This window comes from Stenella coeruleoalba (assembly GCF_951394435.1).
Source record: "Stenella coeruleoalba genome assembly, chromosome: 8".
NCBI lineage: Eukaryota > Metazoa > Chordata > Mammalia > Artiodactyla > Delphinidae > Stenella > Stenella coeruleoalba.
Window position 1 is genome coordinate 96,748,355 of NC_137154.1, and position 19,020 is coordinate 96,767,374.

Below are 19,020 nucleotides of genomic sequence, written 5' to 3' on the forward strand. Positions count from 1 at the left end.
ATGTGAGCTTCCATGATGCATTAGAATCCCAAGGAACCCGGCCACAGAAAGAGTATCACCTACCTGCCACTATTTCCCACAGGCCTTCATCAAGGGCACATAGATAGTATGCTGAAGGCTGAAAGGAGAGCAAAAGAGCTTAGAGAGATCCCGTATAAGGTGCTCAGACCTCTTCCGAGTTGAGACAATGGCCCATTGCAGAGAAGTAGCAAGGCGGAAAGAGGAGATGAGAAATCTCTCTGCAGCACTTGGGCTTTTACTGAGTGCAAAGCAGTAACTGCCAGACTGAAAGCAGGACAGTAGAGCATAGGGAGATCTCCTTGGGTACATAAAGGTAGGGATGGAACTGAAGGACAAAGAGATACTTCCAGTGACTTGAAAAGCTAGAATTCAGACTGTTAAGCAGAGAGAGAAATCACTCATGGTTCAGAAAGCTGTAGATTAACAAAGAAACATCTGATGTCTCACTGGTACTTATCTGGTGCTTCTACAGGGCCAGGGATTCTTAGCCCCCTGACAGAATCAGGGATGAGCGATTTTCTGGAGGAAATATTATTTATTTCAGCCACTAATGCTCTTTTATACACTATGTCCAATGTACATTGAAGACTATGAGACACACAAAGAAGCAAGGAAATGGACCCCATGATCATGGGAGGAAAGAAGCAGACTGGGAGATGAATCAGATATCGGAATTATGAGAGAGGGACTTTAAAATAACCACAAAAATGTGTTAGAGGACCTACTAGAAAAGCCGGAGAACCTTCACAAACATATGGGGAATGTCAGCAGAGAGATGGAAATGATAAAAACGGATCACATGGAAGTGCTAGAAATGAAAAATATGCTATTATAAGTGAAGAATTTATTTGATGGAATCAGAAGCAGCCTGGACACCAAGGAAGAAAAAGATCTATAAAGTTAAAGAAATTATATAAACTGAAATGAAAAAATAAAAATGAGAGAAAATACGATAAAGTATCTGAGATCTATGGGACACATAGATGTAATAATTAGAGTATGACAGGAAAAGGAGAGAGAATGGGGCCGAAGAAACCATTGAAGAGATAATGGCTGAGAATTTTCCAAAATTTTTTAAAGATTTCGATTAGCAAACTCTGAGCATGTGTGTGCGTGCACACACACACACACACACACACACACAACACCACACACCTAGGCACATCAGACTCAAACTGCCGAAAACCAAGATAAAGAGGAAATCTCAACAGCAGCCATTATTTATTACATACAAGGAAACAACAATAAGAATGACTGCTGACTTCTTATTAGAATCAAGGTGGGCCAGAGACAATGAAAAGACAACTTTTAAGCACTTGAAGAAAAAAAAGACAACCTAGAATTCTACATGCAGCAAAATATATCCTGCAAAAGCAAACGTAAAATAAAGACATTTTCAGATTGACCAAAGTGAAGCAATTTCATCTCCAGAAGAGCCGCACTACAAGAAATGCTAAAAGAGTTACTCAGGCTAAAGAGAAATGATGCAGAATGGAAATTTAGAGCTGAAGGAAGGAATGAAGAACACAAGAAAAGTATGTGGGTAAATAAAAAAAGACCGATTTCATTATGTTTAAGAGATAGACATACACTTATATCTAAACTGCTTTAAAAGACTATGGGCTACTTAAAGCAAAAACAATAACAATGTTTTGTGGTGTTTATAGCGTATGCAGAAGTAAAACACACGACAGAGCACAAAGGAAGAGGAGATAAATAGAACCATATTGTTGTAAGGTTCTTATACTGCTCACAAAGTAGTATAATACTATTTAAAAATAAACTATGGTAGGGCTTCCCTGGTGGCGCAGTGGTTGAGAGTCCGCCTGCTGATGCAGGGGACATGGGTTCACGCCCCGGTCCGGGAAGATCCCACATGCCGCGGAGCCATGGCTGCTGAGCCTGCGTGTCCGGAGCCTGTGCTCCACAATGGGAGAGGCCACAACAGTGAGAGGCCCGTGTACCGCAAAAAAATAAAATAAAATAAACTATGGTAAGTCAAAGATGTATACTGTAATCTTTAAAACACCACTAAAAAAATTCCTCAAATAGGAATAGCTAGAGAAGGTAAAATGGAATTCCAAAGAATATTCAATTCATTTAGAACAGGGCAGAAAGGCCTGGACCAGCTTCAGAGCAATGAGTGGGTCAGTGGGTGATGAGTGGGGACTAGGTGCAGTGGCCAGGGGCTGGGGGTAGACAGCCTGCCCCTCACGCCCAAGATCCTCAACTTGTCACGAGGTAGCAGTGTGCTGGGGGACTGGTAGCACCTGGAGTGACTGTAAGTGCAGAAGTTGAATATCCAGGACAAGCTGAGGCCCTTCATCAGGAAGAGGAGCCCCCAGAACATCTAGCTTTGAAGGCTTGCGTGTGGGAGAGTTGGAGAGCTGTAAGGAGCAGAGACTCCACTCTTAAAAGGCTAAAAACTCACATGCTCCAAGACCCAGTACGGAGGCAGTTATTTGAAAGGCGCCTAGGTCAGACCCACTTGCTGATCTTGGAGAGCTTCCTGGAGAAAGAGGAGGCAGCTGGGACTCCCCGTGGGGACACAGATGCTGGAGGCAGACATTTCGGGGAGGTCACTCCACCACAAGGACCTTGGTGCTGGCAAGTGCCACTTTGGAGCCCTCCCTCTAGCCTTAGTGCCAGGGGATTCCCTGCCCACCAGACAGTTGGCACCAGTACTGAGACACCCCCAGGCTGCACAGCCAGCCACCCCAAGACCTGGCCCCATCCACCCGCAGCTGGCAGGCTCCAAACCAGGCAGGGCTTGGCAGCCAACTGGGCCAGGGACCAGCCTCACTTACCAGTGTGTCCATAGTAGTTGGCTCCACCACATCAGAAGGGCACACAGGGGGTGCTCCTAGAGCACATAGCTCAAGGGACCAGAAGGGTGTGTGCTGCTGGACCCCATAGGACATCTCCTGCATAAACCCACTTCTCCAAGATCAGGAAATATAACCAATCTATGCAATACCTACAAATAAACACAGAGAATCAGGTAAAATGAGGCAACACAGGAATATGTTGCAAACAAACGAACCAGATAAAATCCCAGAAGAACTAAGCAAAGTGAAGATAAGCAATCTACCCAATAAAGAGTTCAAGATAATAATCATAAAGATGCTCAACAAACCTGGGAGAAGAAAAGATGTACACAGTGAGAAGTTTTACAAAGACTTAGAAAATATAAACAAGAAGAACCAAACAGAGCTGAAGAGTACAATGACTGAAAAATTACACTAGAAGGAATCAACAGATTAGATGATACAGGGGAACAAATCAGTGAACTGGAAGACAGAGTAGTCGAAATTACCCAAGCGAAGCAGAAAAAAGAAGAAGAAATTGTTCTAAATGAGAATAGTTTAAGAGACTTCTATGACACCATCAAGCATACTAACATTCACATTAAAGGGGTCCCAGGAGCAAAAGAGAGAGAGAAAGGGGCAGAGAATTTATTTGAAAAGATAAAAGCTGAAAACTTTCCTATCCTGGGAATGGAAACAGGCATCCAGGTCCAGGAAGCACAAAGAATTCCAAACAAGATCAATCCCAAAAGGAATGCACCAAGACACACTGTCATTAAAATTGCAAAACTTAAAGATCAAAAGAGAATCTTAAAAGCAGTAAGGGAAAAGCAACCAGTTACATACAAGGGAACTCCCATAAGACTATCACTGACTTTCAGTAGAAAGTTTCAGTAGAAACTCTGCAGGTCAGAAGGGAGTGACATGATATAATTAGAGTGATGAAAGGAAAAAACCTACAGCCAAGAATACTTGGCAAGGCTATCATTCAGATGAAGGAGAGATAAGAGTTTTACAGGCAAGCAAAAGCTGAGAGTCCAGCACCACTAAATTGGCTTTACAAGAAATGTTACAGGGACTTCTCTAAGTGGACAAGAAAAGACAACTAGAAATATGAAATATGAAAATTACAAAAGGAAAAATCTCATTGGTAAAGGCAAATATATGGTAAATGCAGTAGATGAGCCACTCTTAAAGTTTAAAGGTTAAAATAAAAATTAAAAGACAAAAGTAGTAAAATCATCTACAGCCACATTAAGTAGTTAAGATATACACAACACAAAAAGATGTAAAATATGAACTCAAAAACATTAAACTTGGGGGGGGCGGACAGTAAACATGCAGGGTTTTTCTTAATGCATTTGAATTTAAGAGATCAACTTAAAAAATTTTTCTGGTATATAAACCACATGGTAACCACAAACCAACAACATATAGTAGATACACACAAAAAAAGAAAGAGGAATCCAAACATAACACTAAAGACAGTCATCAGATCACAAGGGAAAAGAACATAAGAAGAAAAAAGGAATACAAAACAAACAGAAAACAATTAATAAAATGATAGTAAGTACATACATATCAATAATTACTTTAAATGTAAATGGACCAAATGCTCCAATCAAAACACAGAGTGACTGAATGGATACAAAAACAACACCCATATATATGCTGCCTACAAGAAACTTGCTTGAGATGTACAGAAACACACATACTGAAAGTGGGGGGGATGGAAAAAGGTATCCATGCAAATGGAAACAAAATGAAAGCTGGGGTAGCAATACTTAGACAAAATAGACTTTCAAACAAAGACTATAATAAGTGACAAAGACATTACATAATGATAAAGGGATCAATATATACAATTGTAAATATATATGCACCCAATCTAGGATCACCTAAATACGTACAGCAAGTATTAACAAACATAAAGGGAGAAATTGACATAACACAATAAAGCCAGCATCACCTGTATACCAAAACCAGACAAAAGCACAACAAAAGAAGAAAATTTCAGGCCAATATCACCGATGAACACAGGTGCACAAATCCTCAACAAAATATTAGCAAACCAAATTCAATAATACATTAAAAGGGTCATTCACCATGATCAACTGCGATTTAACCCAGGGGTGCAAGTATGGTTCAATATTTGCAAATCAATCAATGTGATACACCACATTAACAAATTGAAAAATAAAAATCATATGATCATCTCAATAGGAAAAGCTTTTGACAAAATTCAATGTCCATTTATTATATTGATAAAACCTCTCAACAAAGTGGGTATAGAGGGAACATACCTCAACACAGTAAAGACCATATATGACAAGCCCACAGCTGATATCATATTCAACTGTCAAAAGCTAAAAGCATTTCCTCTAAGATCAGGAAGAAGACAAGGATGCCCACTCTCACCACTTTTGTTCCAACATGGTATTGGAAGTCCTAGACTTATCAACCAGAAAAGGAGACAAAATTAGAGACATCAAATTAGAAAGGAAGAAGTAAAACCACCACTGTTTTCAGATGACAGGATACTATACATGAAAATCCTAAAGATGCCTCAAAAAATCTATTAAAAATAATAAATAAACTCAGGAAAGTTGCAGGATACAAAATTAACATACAGAAATCTGTTATTTCTATACACTAACAACAAACTATAAGGAAGAGAATTTTTTTTTTAAATCTCATTTACATTGCATCAAAAAGGACAGAGTACCTAGGAATAATTCTAACCAAGGTGGTAAAAGACCTATACTTGGAAAACTATAAGACATTCATGAAAGAAACTGTAGATGGCACAAATAGATGGAAAGATATACTGTGCTCATAGACTGGAAGAATTAATGTCGGTAAAATGACCATATTCCCCGAGGCAATGTACAGATTCAGCGTAATCCCTATCAAAATACCAATGGCATTTTTCACAGAACTAGAACAAATAATTCTAAAATTTGTATGGAAACACAAAAGACCTCAAATAATCTTGAGAAGGAAGAAAAAAACTGCAAAGTATCATGCTCCCTGATGTCAAAATATATTAAAAAGCCACAGTAATCAAAACAATATGGTACTGGCACAAAAACAGACACATAAATCAATGGAACAGAGTAAGAGAGCCAGAATTGAACCCACACTTATATGAGCAATTAATCTATGACAAAGGAGGCATCATACAATGGGGAAATGACAGCCTCTTCAATAAATAGCATTGGGAAAACTGAACAGCCACATGCAAAAAAAATCTAACTGGACTACTTTCACACACCAGATACAAAAATAAATTTTAAATGGATTAAGGACATAAATGTAAGACCTGAAACCATAAAACTTCTAGAGAAAACATAGGCAGTATGCTCTTGACATCAGTCTTAGAAACATTTTTTTTTTGATATGTCTCCTCAGGCAAGAGAAACAAACCCCAAAATAAACATTAAACTAAATGGGATTACATCAAACTAAAACTCTCCTGTACAGCAAAGAAAACCATTAACAAAATGAAAAGACAACCTACTGAATAGGAGAAAATATTTGCAAATGATATATCCAATAAGGGGTTAATATCCAAAATATTAAAGAACTTATACAACTCAACAACTTAAAAAAAAAAACCTGATTTTAAAATGGGCAGAGGAGTTGAAGAGACATTTTCCCAAAGAAGACATACAGATGGTCAACAGGCACATGAAAAGGTGTTCAACATCACTAATTATGAGGGACATGCAAATTAAAACCACAATGAGTTATAACCTCCACATGTTAGAATGGCTATTATCAAAAAGGCAAGAAATAACAAATGGCGACAAGGATGTGGAGAAAAGGGAACCCAACTACACTGTTGGTGGGAATGTAAATTGGTACAGCCACTATGGAGAACAGTATAGAGGTTCCTCAAAAAATTAAAAATGGAACTAACTACTGTATGATCCAGCTATCCCATTTATGGGTATTTATCAAAAAAATATGAAAACACTAACTAGAAAAGATATATGCACCCCTATGTTCAGCACAGCATTATTAACAAGAGCCAAAATATGGAAAAAACCTAAGGGCCCATCAGTGGATGAATAGATTAAAAAAGATATGGTATATATGTACAATGGAATGCTACTCAGCCATAAAAAAAGATGAAATCTTACCATTTGGACAACAAAAATGAACCTCAAGGTATTATGCTAAGAGAAATAAGTCAGACAGAGAAAGACAAATACTGCATGATTTCTTTTGTATGTAGAATCTAAAAAACAAACAAAGAAAAAAAACCAAAATAAATTAACAAACTAAACCAAGCAAAAGCAAATACATAGATACAGACAACAGAGTAGTGGTCACCAGAGAGGACGGGGCAAAATGGGCAAAGGGGATCAAATGTATGGTGATGGATGAAAACTAAATTTTGGGTGGTGAGCACGCTGTAGGGTATACAGAAGTAGAAATATAATGTTGTGCACATGAAACATATAATGTTATAAGCCAATGTTACCTAAATAAATAATAATTTTTTTAAAAAGAAGTAAAATGACAAGATCAGGGCTTTAAAATCTTGGGTCAAAGTACCAAGAGAGAACCATAGAACTTCTAGGAATCCCTTGAAAAAGTCTCTTATCTTTTGTAGTTTCAGGGGTTGATATGTCCAAAAAAACAAACAAACAAAAAACCCAAAACATTTAAATTATTATACTGAAGATTGCTGAATTACAATATAAACAGCAGTCACTTCCTTGTCAAGTCTCTTATGTAAAACTTTGGATGTTAATTGAAAAAGAGTGAGATCCTGAATACTGAAATGATGATATTTACATGAGCATTCCAATGAACTGAGAAGCCTGAACACCTGCATTCTTCTGTTCCAGTGAAATTAGCACTTCCTTCCTCCCAGGCCTGAAGATCCCACAATTTTTTCCCTTAAAGCAGATCCTGATTCTCCTCAAATGCACCTCCACCATCTCTCATTGCTTCTAGATATAAAACTAGAGTTATATTCTATTGTAATCTAGGGCAGGGATTGGCATTTTTTCTTTAAAGAGCTGCATAGAAAATAGTTTAGGCTTGCAGGCCATAGAATCTCCGTTACAACTATTCAGCACTGTTGTTGCAAAAGCAGATATAAACAATATGTTAAAAAATGGGCATCATAGTATTCTGATAAAACTTTATTGACAAAAACAGGTTGTCATCTCACAAGCCAGAGTTGGCTAATCCTTGCTCTATGGGGATGTGTACAAGGACTGACCCAGGAAGGTCATCAAAAGGATTGCAGTATTTTGCCAATTTATATGAACAAAAAGCTGAGACTGAATTTTAAGAGCACTAGACCAGGTAGGAATTTACTGATAAGGGTAAATGTAGCAGAGCTTCTGTTTTCAATGTTTAGCTTGAGCAGCTCGGAGTGGCACCTACTCCTGATGAATTGTCAGCTCTCCTTTAACTCATCCCTATCACCAGTTAGTTAAGGAAGGAAAAACGCGGAACTAGTTTGCAGATGATGATACACAATAAATTGCTATCAGCCAGAAGTGGATAGCTGTAGCGTTAATAGCTGCACTCAGGGTAGCCCTGAATGACAATGAGGAAAAGGGACACTCCCACTGGGAGCATTCATCTCATATAAGCAGTGCATCTAGTTGTTCAGTTTGCCCAGAAAGAGAGATCGCCAGATCTATACAGACCTATTTAGATTCGCGGGCAGGGGCTAACACTTTGGCCACATTGTCAGGCACTTAGAGGGAACAAGATTGGAAAACTGGTGACAAGGAGGTCTAGGGATCAACTTCGCACAATGGACACAGTGTACGAGGACATTTGAGTCTCAAGTGAATTCATAGATCATTCATCGCTGAGGCAGCTTTCAATAATTAGGTGATCAAGATGTCCTGTTCTGTAGGTCATTAGCAGCCTCTTTCCATGGTCATTCAAGTATTTGCTCCGCAAGTTCAAGTAAGGTGGGCGGATGGCACACACCGAGGTTTTGCTGGGATCACCGACATGCGTGTTCCTCACTAAGGTTCATCTATCTAAGCCAGTGTGAAGGCCCAACTGTTAACATAAATAAATGCTGAGCTCCTGACATGGCACAATTCCTTTGAGGGTACAGTTATCCACAGGGTAACAGGTTGATTTCCTTAGAAATCATCATGGGAAGGGCAGTAATTTGTTTTCACTAGAATAGATACTTATACTGGATAGTTGTATGCTTTCCCTGGCCACAGCTCTTCTGCTAGCAACACCACGCACAAACTTCCAAATGACGATTTACCACCGTGGTATCTCACGCAACACAGCTTCTGACAATGGATTCCATTGTAGAGTAAAAGAAGTGATCGTACCCACAGGATTCGCTTATTTTACCATGTATCCCATCAACACAAAGCAGCTGGCAGTACAGAACAGTAGAATGGCCTGTGGAAGATTCAATTATAGCTGAATAAATTCAACTCAGTTCAGGTTCAGTGACAACAAGATGAGGGGTTGACATGCCCTCATACAAAATATGGTATATGCTCTAAACCAGCAACAATCTATAATGCTGTTTCTCCCATAGCCAGAGTATAATTTTTTCTCTCTCTCTCCCTTTTACTACTCTTCTATATAAGTCACAATGGTGAATATTAACATTTTAATTTGCAGTTACATATCAAAGGATGATTGTGATTGTATTAGAAAAGAATGATTATTACCCAGATATAGCTAGTGACTCATGGAACGCTGAGACTTCACTTTTGGGGGAAGAGGGTGGATGTTTTTGTTTGAAGAAGTGATAACTGCATCATATTAGGCAGAAATGGATGCTTTGTTATTACTTTTGTATGGAAGATAAATATGGACAGGAGGGGGTGTAAGAATGTTGCGTAACCCAATGGTTGGACGGTACCATACTGTCTGCTGTCAACTCAGCACTGTCCTCACCCCTTTCTATCCTTTCCTCTTTAAGGCGCTGGAAGGATAATGACATTGCCAAGAATTCCTTGCCAATAAGGTTCCAATTTATAGGCCATTAGGAAGGTGGAAGAGAAGTATAAACTAGCATTTCTCCTCTCAAGAAGGCAGATGCACCGGCAAGAGGCAGATGCGAAGTTCGCAAAAGCTTTTGGATGAACTTCTGCAAATCACCCAGTTCAGTGTTATGGGCAGCTGAGATCACTGGCAACTGTTATCCTATTCTCTACTTTCTGAGTGTCTGAAAGGCAGCACCCGCTCTCCCTTGACTCTCACTGCCCCTCCCGCTTCGATGATTTTATAAGCATCAATTCACTGTACTAAAGCCCTTACTATTAAAATATCTAGAATGGTTTGTGTTTTCCTGAATGAACTGGGACATCTATATGCAATAAAACATCCATGATATATATACATACATAATGATCATAATATCCGACTAAAATAATTTATAGTTCAATTTTTCTAATACAAGCTTGTTTTCTAGTTCTTGTACCTGAAATATGAGTCTGAAGAGCCGATATGAATGACCTCATTCAAGGTTTCTCAGTATCAGCACTACTGGCACCGTGGGCTGGATAATTCTTTGTCATGAGGGCCAGTCTTGTGTACTGTAGGTTTAGCAGCACCCCTGGCCTCTACCCATCAGATGCCATTAGCACTACCTCCCTCCGCTCCCAAATTGTGACCAAGTAAAATGTCTTCATATATTTGCAAATGTCCTCTGGAGGGGCAAAATCACCCCCAGTTAAGAACTATTGGTATACAGGAACTATCTGCACTGTTTTCACAAATTTTTTGTAAGTCTAAAATCATTCCAAAATAAAAAGTTAACAAAACAATCTTCCAGGCACACATTGATTAGCTAGTGAAGTCTTCAAGATATTTAAGGAAAGAAATAACACCAATCTCACACAAACTCTTCAAAGACTAGTAAAATAAATAATATTTTTCAATTTATTTTGAGGCCAGCATAAGCTTCATACTCAAATCTGTCAGAAATATTCTAAGAAAGGAAAATTACAAGCTAATTTCACCCAAACACATAGACAAAAAAACCTTAAACAAATATTAGCAAAGATTATTTTGGCTAGATATAAAAGACTACATCAAGGCTCAGTTACGTTTACTTCAAGAATGCAAAGTTGGTTTAATACTTTAATGCAGTCAATGCAAATTCACTACATCAACAGAACAAAGGTGAAAAATCATGTGGTTGTCTCAATAGATGCAAAAAGAGCATCTGATAAAATTTTCAAAATTATTCATAATAAAATATCTTAGCAAATCAGGAATAGAAAGAAACTTCCCTAATCTGATCATAGGTGTCAATAAAAAATTATAGCAAACATGGCATTTGAAGCAAAAGACTGGAAGCTTAATGCTTGAGAACAGGAATAAGACAGAGATATTCACTACCAACAATTCTATTTAATATTGTACCAGAGGCCCCCAGCCAATGTAATAAGGAAAGACAAAAAAATAAGTGGATTGGAAATATGAATATCATTATTCATATAGGACAAGATCACATATGGAAAGCCAACAGGTCTCTAGAAAACTATTAGAACTAATGAACAGATTTAGCAAGATTGCTGGATATGAGATCAGTATACAATAATAAATTGTATAAAATAAAAAAATTTAAATACAGTAATACAATTTGCCCTTGGTATTTATCCAAAGGAGTTGAAAACTTATATCCATACAAAAATCTGCACACAGATGTTTACAGCAGTTTTATTCATAACTGACAAAATGTGGAAGCAATCAAGATATCTATCTTCAGTAGGTTAATGGATAAACTGTGGTACATACAGACAATGGAATATTATTTAGCACTAAGAAGAAATGAGCTATCAAGCCATGAAAAGACATGAGGGAACTTTAAATGCATACTATTAAGTGAAAGAAGTCAATCTGAGAACAGATCTAACTGTATGATAATATGATATTCTGGAAAAGGAAATACTATGAAGACAGTAAAAAAAAAAAAAAATCAGTGGTTGCCAGGGGTCGTGGGGGGCAGGAGGGGAATACAGTGGAGAGGGATGCATAGGTGAGCACAGAGGATTTGCGGGAGGTGGCGGGGGGACAGTGAAAATACTCTTTATGATACTAAGATGATGGATACATGTCATTATACATTTGTCCAAACCCATAGAACGTACAACACCAAGAGCGAACCCTACTGTAAACTATGGGCTTTGGGTGATTATGATATGTAGGTCCATCAGTTGTAACAAATATACCACTCTCGTGGAGGATGCTGATAATGCAGGAGGCTACGCATACTTAGGGGCAGGGTGCGTGGGAGAAATCTCTGTATCTTTCTCTTAATTTTGCTGTGAATCTAAAACTGCTCTTAAAAAAAGTTTTTTAAAAAAGCAAAAAAATTTAAATAGCTTCAAAGGCATCAATCATCTAGGAAGGAATCTAATGAAAGCTGCAAGATTTCTACAAAAAAAATATTTAACATTATTGAAAGAAATTAAAGGACACCTTTAAAAAAATGGAAGGTTCGTGTTCATGAGTCGAAAGACTCCATGTTGTGAAAGAATCAAGGCACCCCGTAACAATCTATAGACCCACGGCAATCACAATCAAAATGCCAGAGGATTTTTTTTGTTAAAATTGACAATCCGGGGCTTCCTTGGTGGCGCAGTGGTTGAGAGTCCGCCTGCCGATGCGGGGGACACGGGTTCGTGCCCCGGTCCGGGAGGATCCCACATGCCGCAGAGCTGCTGGGCCCGTGGGCCATGGCCGCTGAGCCTGCGCATCCGGAGCCTGTGCTCTGCAATGGGAGAGGCCACAACGGTGAGAGGCCCGCGTACCGCAAAAAAGAAAAATAATAATAATAAAATTGACAATCTGGGGAATTCCCTGGTGGACCAGTGATTAGGACTCAGCGTTTTCACTGCCATGGCCTGGGTTTGATCCCTGGTCAGGGAACTAAGATCCCTCAGGCCACGTGGTGCAGCCAAAAAAATAAATAATAATAATAATACTGACAATCTGATAAGAAAATTTACATGAAAATGCAAAAAGGCCAGAACAGCCAAGATGACCCTTAAAGAGAACAAAGTTAGAGGGTTTATATTACTGGATATCAAGTCTTATCATAAACCTTCAGGAATGAAGACGATGTGCTTTAGTGCAAGAATAGTTAGAAAAAGCAATCAAACAGATTCTAGAAACAGACCTTATATATATGGATACGTGGAGTGTTGACAAAGATGGCACTACAGAGTGATGAGGAATAGACTTTTTTTTTTTTTTTCCAGTAAATGGTGTTGGGTTAATTGGATAGTCATGGGTTGGGGTGGGTGGGGGATGAGTCTTGATTCTTATATCATACCGTACATAAAAATTAATTTCAGGTGGATTGTAGATCTAAATGCAAAAACTAAGGCAATGTTTTCAGAAGATAATTTAGAATGTCTTCGTGACTTTGGGGTAAGCAAAGATTTCTTAAATAGAATCCAAAGAACACCAAATATAAAAGAAAGATTGATAATTTGACATTAGAACTGCGAATCATCCTCAAAAAACTAAAAATAGAGTTGCCATATGATCCAGCAATCCCACTCCTGGGCTTACATCAGGACAAAACTCTAATTTGAAAAGATACATGCACTCCTATGTTCATAGCAACACTACTTACAATAGCCAAGACATGGAAACAACCTAAATGTCCATCGACAGATGAGTGGATAAAGAAGATGTTGTATATACATATACAGTGGAATATTACTCAGCTATAAAAAAGAATGAAATAACGCCATTTGCAGCTACATGGATGGACCTAGAGATTATCATACTAAGCAAAGTAAGTCAGAAAGAGAAAGACAAATACCATATGATATCACTTATATGTGGAATCTAAAATATGACACAAATGAACTTATGTATGAGACACAAACAGACGCACAGACATAGAGAACAGACTTCTTGTTGCCAAGTAGCAGTGGGAGGGTTGGATTGGGAGTTTGGGACTAGCAGATGCAAACTATTATATATAGAATGGATAAACAACAAGGTCCTATTGTATAGCACAGGGAACTATACTCAATATCCTATAATAAACTATAGTGGAAAAAAAATGAAAAAGAATATATATATATATATATATGTGTGTGTGTGTGTGTGTATAACTGAATCACTTTGCTGTATACCAGAAACTAACACAACTAACAATTGTAAATTGTTAGTAAACTAACAATTGTAAATCTAATGTAAACTAACAATTGTAAATCAACTATACTTCAATTTTAAAAAAAGAAAAAATAACAGCAACATAATCATTTGAAATAGCATAAAAATCAAATACCTAGGAATAAATTGAACAAAAGATGTATATAAAAGGATGTCATTATGACAAACAAAATTCAAGCTACAAAAAAAAAAAATTCAAGCTACAGGTTGGGAGAAGATACCTACAATACACACAACTGAAAAAGTATATATCCAGAATATAGAAAGATTGGCTACAAAGTAATTTTTTTAATGTAGACAATTCAGTAGGTAAATATAGGGGTGAAATGTCAGAAGAGGCACATCAAAAAAGCAGATATTCAAATGGCCAATAAACATGAAAACATTAGTCAATGAGGCAGTTTAAATTAAAACCAGTATCTGTGTAAAATACCATTACATACCCAAAGAATAGTTATAACTTAACAAACTGATAGTATCCCATATTGGGTACCACAAAAGAATCTGGAGCAACTGAAACTTTTATATGCTACTGTTTTTGGCACGAGAATAGACAAATGTATACCTCTGAAGGAAATATAAATTGCTACAAACACTGAAAACTTGTTTGACAGTAACGTACTCAAGCCAAACATATGTAAAATCTAAGATCCAGCTATTTACTCCTACAGATATACAAAACAGAAATGCATACCTACATGTATCAAAGATGTATGTAAGAAAGTCCTTGACAACATTATTTGTAAGAGTGCAAACTTAAAACAACCTAAATGTTTATCAACGGTGTAATGGATAAATAAATATGATATAGTCATACAATGGACTACTATGCAGAAAAGAAAATAAAGGATTGCTACACTGACAATTTGCATTAACCCACAAACATACTATCAAATAAACGACACAAAAGACAGAATAGGAACAGAATCATTCTAATCATGTAAACTTCAAAAACAGGCAAAACAAATCTATAATATTAGAAATCAGGATGGTGACTACCTTTGGTTAGGAAGGAATGTAACTCGGAGGGGGCATGAGGAGGGTTCTGGGGTGCTGGTAATGTCCTCTTTTTTATCTGGGTGATGGTAACGTGTGTGTTAATTTTGTGATCGTTCCTCAAGATGTACATTTGTAGTTTGTATGTTTTCATCTGTATGTATGCTACATGTCAATAATAGTTTATTCTAAACAATGACAAGTGCTATAACTGAGGCATATAAGATATGCATGGTGTGTACTGAGGAAGACAGAAGGGAGTGACCTAAAAGGCATGTGTTATGAGTTGAATTGAGTTCCAAAAAAGATAGGTGGAGTCCTAACTCCTAGTATTTCAGAATGTGACCTTATTTGGAAATAGGGTTGTTGTAGATAAATGTTAACTATTGATAAAATGAGGTCATGCTGGAGTAGGGTGGGTGCTTAATTCCATATGACTGATGTCCTTAATAAGAAAAGGGGAACTGGGGCAGACACAAGAGAGAGCACCATGTAATACCAGAGGCAGACGGTGGAGTGAGGCAACTGCAAGGCAAGCAACACCCAGGATTGATGGCCACCACCCGAAGCTAGGAAGAGGGAGCATGGCCCTGCCAGCACCTTGACTGTGGACTTCTAGCCTCCAGAACTGTCAGACAATAAATTTCTATTGTTTTAAGCCACCCAATGCGTGGTACTTTGTTAGGGCAGCCGTTGAAAATGAGTACAGTATGCATTAGTGTTCTATTTTTACATAGGAGGCAACTGAAGTTCTATGTCACTGAACTAGGGACCAGACTAAAAATTAGCTCTGGCATTTAAACTCCATCGGTGACAAGCAAAGCGGTGAGTAAATAAAAGATGTTTAGGGGAAAAAAAAACCAATCTCTCTGACATTTGGACCAGCCATTCCATGTTCTTTCCTTTACCCAACATTTTCTAAAGCAAAGATTTTGGAAATAGTCTTCTCAGTAGAGAAAAATGCCGGTAAATATAATGCCAGCCTCTTTCATCAGAAAGATGACTTTCCTTCTGTTTCTGATTATTTGGTGACCTAGGTATCTGGGTAAACTTTTTCATGAAAATATCTCTCCCCACCTCCCACCCCTCACCTCCAGCCCCAGGGGACTCCAAAGGAAAGAATCACACTCACAGGTGAGTACAGCAAAGGGAGGGAATCACTGGTGAGAATTTAGAACTGAAAGCCAGCTCTCAGGCCAAATCCTTGTCATCTTGGTGGTATTAAACACTTCAAAATGAGAGTTGAAATTAGAGTGATCTTGGATTAGCAGAATCCCCAGAAGCCTGACAGAAGCAAATTAAATTCCCCCATGGAGAAATTCATCTCAGACCTCAAAGAATTCCAACAGATAGAACTCACGCAGCCCTTCCTCCTTCTGCCTCGTTTATAAAACGATGCTCAGCTTTAGCCACACTATAGTCCCATTTTCTCATCCCAGAACATGCTACATGCTTTGATTTGTCACCCATTGCAGAGGCAGCTCCTCTGACCTTCTAGTCACATCTATCGCCTGACATGGGTGACTCCCATTTCTTAACTTGAGCTGTGAAGCTGCTTTGAGTTCCTTAGACTAAGTCAGTATTCTCTCTGTGCTCCAATTCTATTTAGTCAAATTCTGTATTTACAATTCCGATTTCCTCAGGCCCCACCAGTCCACGGTTACGAACGCCAACACCTCAACATGAATAGTTCAAATGTCACAGATTATTTGCTCCTTTACCGTAGGTCTCACCCGAAGTCTCCCTTAGTTGTTTCTGGGAACTTATGGGTGTGATGTTGTGTTCTGCTGTGGCCTGGCCTAGCAGGCGTTTGTTTCCCTAACACTTGCTTTTCCACGTCCGTGTGAATCGCCTTCCTCTCCTTTGCAGTCCTAAAACCACTACCTCTAACATCTTCTGTCTTTGGCTGAGGAGGTATTTAAGGTGAGGACTTTGGCCATTTTGGTGAGTTATTCAGATTTCCTGGGTCTCTCCCATGTGTACATGTTATTAAACTTCTGTTTGATTTTTCCCTGTTAATCTGTTTCACGTCACTTTAATTCTTAGACCAGCCAAAGGAACCTAGAAGGATAGAGGAAGGTCTCTTCCTTCGCAACAGCCTCATTTTATCACCTGGTTCTGAAGCAGCATTGCTTCCCTTCCCTGTAATTCACAGGGTTCTTTATGGATACTGCTCCTTCAACTACTACCTTGTTAAAAAACAAAATTCAACCTGGTAAATTTGAAGATCCAATTGGCTTATTAAACGATTCACGAATTTAGGCAGCATCTCATCTGGCCAGCTGAGAGATACTCACAGGAGTTGTGCAAAATGGAAGGTTTTTCCTTTGCTTATTTCTGAAAAAGAATTGTGTTTAGTGATTATTTTATTTTTTAATAAGTTTTTAAAAATATAAATTTATTTATTTGTTTTTATTTTTGGCTGTGTTGGGTCTTCGTTGCTGCGTGGGGGCTTTCTCTAGTTGTGACGAGGGGGGGCTACTCTTTGTTGTGGTGCACGGGCTTCTTGCAGTGGCTTCTCTTGTTGCGGAGCACGGGCTCTAGGTGCACAGGCTCAGTAGTTATGGCTCACGGGCTCTAGGTGCACAGGCTCAGTAGTTGTGGTGCAGGAGCTTAGTTGCCCTGCGGCATGTGGGATCTTCCCAGGCCAGGGATCAAACCCATGTCCCCTGCATTGGCAGGTGGATTCTTAACCACTGCACCACCTGGGAAGCCCCTATTTAGTGATTATTTTAGATGGTGATATTATAGCACTCATCCATGTGTGAATTATTTCACATAGGTAAGAGTTCTGACCTGTACCTATTATGGTTCTTATTGAAAACAAAACAGGATGTGCATTTCTGTCATGTTATGAATATATTTCTACTTTATTTTGAAACATTTGCCAATCTAATTACTATAACACCGTATAACATTAAAAATGTTCAAGGACTGCTTAGCGTTAGAAGCAGACTATATCTCAAAATTCTAAAACAGCAGTAAGTGTTGTTGCTTGTATAAAGATAAATGATAATTTTATTTATTTTACTTTTTTTTTGGCGGTATGCGGGCCTCTCACTGTTGTGGCCTCTCCCATTGTGGAGCACAGGCTCCGGATGCGCAGGTTCAGCGGTCATGGCTCACGGGCCCAGCCGCTCTGCGGCATGTGGGATCTTCCCAGACGGGGGCACGAACCCGTGTCCCCTGCATCGGCAGGCGGACTCTCACCCACTGCGCCACCAGGGAAGCCCAAATGATAATTTTTAGACTAATTTCCATAGTGCCCTGTTGGCATTGGCACTACTATTGTACCCTGCTGTATAATAAACAATCTTAGACATTTATCAACGGTTGATACAAATGTTAGTCCTGTCAAATACAAATTGGCAGGTGCCATCTACCTCTACAAGGATTAAATCAGGTGCTGCTGCAGCGGCTGACTTTCAATACCCCCCCGAAAGGAGTTCAGGGTGGAGAGCAGAAATGAGGCATTCTGTGCTCTGGGAAAAACTGGCAGAACAGATCTTCAGATAGATATTTTCAAGGAGATGATTTCATGAGCCCGATACTTGTATCTCCTCATGTCTAGAAAAGCACTAAAATCCTTCATGGTCACATCTGCTCCTCATGACTAGCAGTACCATCACAAGACTAGCAGAAACTTTTTGCAAAAAAATATGTGCTTGTTTGCATGTACTCCCGATTGACCAAAATCACATGTGTACTGACCTTCCCCCCTACCTCTCTGGAGCAGTTTCTCAGAGCTATCTGAGATGCTATCTCCCGGGCTATAGTCCTCATTTTGCCCCAAGTAAAACTTAACTCACAACTCTCACGTTGTGCATTTTTTTTAAGCCGGCAGACCTTAACCACTTTTTATGTTTTAAATTTTTGAAATTCACGTGTAACTGCCATAACATAAAATAAACACTAGACTGTAAAAAACAACAAGAACAAAAAAACCAAAATGGAAGGTTTTTATAGGCAGAAAGAGGGTGGGACAAGGAAGTTAAAAGAGTGGGTTTTTTCAGGCAAGATGACCTTCCCTTAGGGGAAA

At 38.7% G+C, this 19,020-nt stretch overlaps 1 long non-coding RNA gene across 1 annotated transcript in view; it reads right to left on the reverse strand.

Annotated features, from left to right (window-relative positions):
• LOC307189963 overlaps positions 1–19,020 on the reverse strand; it is an 84,013-nt gene that overhangs the window by 58,110 nt on the left and 6,883 nt on the right. The window contains exon 2 of the long non-coding RNA XR_013829333.1: positions 2,829–2,998. This is a non-coding gene — a long non-coding RNA (uncharacterized lncRNA). The remainder of the gene's footprint in view (positions 1–2,828; positions 2,999–19,020) is intronic.